This window comes from Chrysochloris asiatica, unplaced genomic scaffold, assembly GCF_000296735.1.
Source record: "Chrysochloris asiatica unplaced genomic scaffold, ChrAsi1.0 scaffold00067, whole genome shotgun sequence".
NCBI lineage: Eukaryota > Metazoa > Chordata > Mammalia > Afrosoricida > Chrysochloridae > Chrysochloris > Chrysochloris asiatica.
This window is the reverse complement of record NW_006408585.1, coordinates 11,046,595-11,048,252: the sequence shown is the minus strand read 5'-3', so window position 1 is coordinate 11,048,252 and position 1,658 is coordinate 11,046,595.

Here is a 1,658-nt window from a genome sequence, read left to right as displayed (position 1 = left end):
CTCAAGGTCAGCAGTTCAAAACTACCAGCTGTTCCATGGGAGAAAGATGAGGCTTTCTGCTCCTGTAAAGATTTACAGCCACAGAAACCCTGTACTGGGTTGCTATGAGTTGGAACTGACTCCACGCCCCCTTCACCCCACCATCCACATCATTAAGGTAAACTCTTCTTTGAGGAGGCAACTCTTCCTGTCATATTTTGAGTGCCTTCCAACCTGTGGATCCTATCGCTGGCACTGTATCAGTGTTTTACTGCTATTCCTAAGGGTTTCAGTGGCTAACCATTCAGAAGTGATCCACTTCTCCTTCCTAGTCTGTCTTAGTCTGTAAGTTCCACCATGGATAACCCTGCTGGCATTTAAAATACCAGTGGCATAGCTTCCTTTATCACAGCAACACATACGCTACCACAGTGTGACACACTGACAGACTAATGGTCATTTTGCCCATAGAATACTTCAATATTGCAAGTTGAGTTTTTCTTCAATTCTTTTAGCTTTAGACAGACTGAACTTGTTCTTCCCTCTTGTTTTTCTAATTCTAGTTCTTTCCACATTTTATTATAAGACAGTCATTCACCTTATAATATCTGGTCAAGTAATGTCCAATTACATGTATGTCTGTAGTCCCAGAAGGTTATAACAGAGTTCAGAAACCACAATTGAAGAATAGAACATGGTATACGTAACAGGACAATGTGAATGCAACCGCTTCTCACATGTAACACATTTATCTCATGTCTCTTTTATACTGTATGTTGTCAGGTACATGAGGATACAACACATGGATGAGAGTAAGTCAGACAGTATTGTTACTAAGGTTCCAGTTCATACATTCCCAGGTTTAATGCAAACAAATCATGTTTAAACATATCTCCGAGATCAGTGGGTGGCTCTGGACAGGTTCTCTCAGTAATAATACACTTGTCTTAATGAGGGTGTTCAAGTGCCTTCCAAAAAAAGGGCCAATCATAACAGTGTCTTCCCAGAGGATTGGCTGGGCCAGTTAAATTCAGGCAGACAGGTCAGTTTATAAAGTTATGTCAATTGATTTAATAGGATTCCAAAGGAATCATCTTGATAGATTTAAAATTCCACAGGACAATCACAGGGATTTATTATGAATAGGTTTTAAGAAACTGAAAACTGCACTGTTGAGAAAAAGGCCAGGAAAGTTGCACTGAAGACATTTTTTGCATCATGACGATGCTCACTCTTTAAGGGTACAAGGACTGTCCTATGAGAATTTCATTGGGAAAACTTACCTCCTTTATCTTGCTCCTTCAGATTTCTTTTTGTCCCTTAAATTCAATGAACATTTCAAAAAACACAATTTGAATCCTTTGTGAATGTTAAAAGTGCCATTTTGATGTGGTGTAAATTAAAGTTGTCAAGGACTTCATTCTTCCTGGATCAACCATCAACACTCATGGAAGCAGCAGTCAAGAAATCAAATGAAGTATTTTATTAGGCAAATCTGCTGCACAAGACCTTTTTAAAGTGTTGAAGAGCAAAGATGTCAGCTTGAGGACTAAGGTGAGCCTGACCCAAGCCGTGGTATTTTCAATAACCTCATACACATGTGAAAGCTGGACAGTGAATAAGGAAGACCGTAGAAGAATTGATGCTTTTGAGTTATGATGTTGGAGGAGAATATTTAA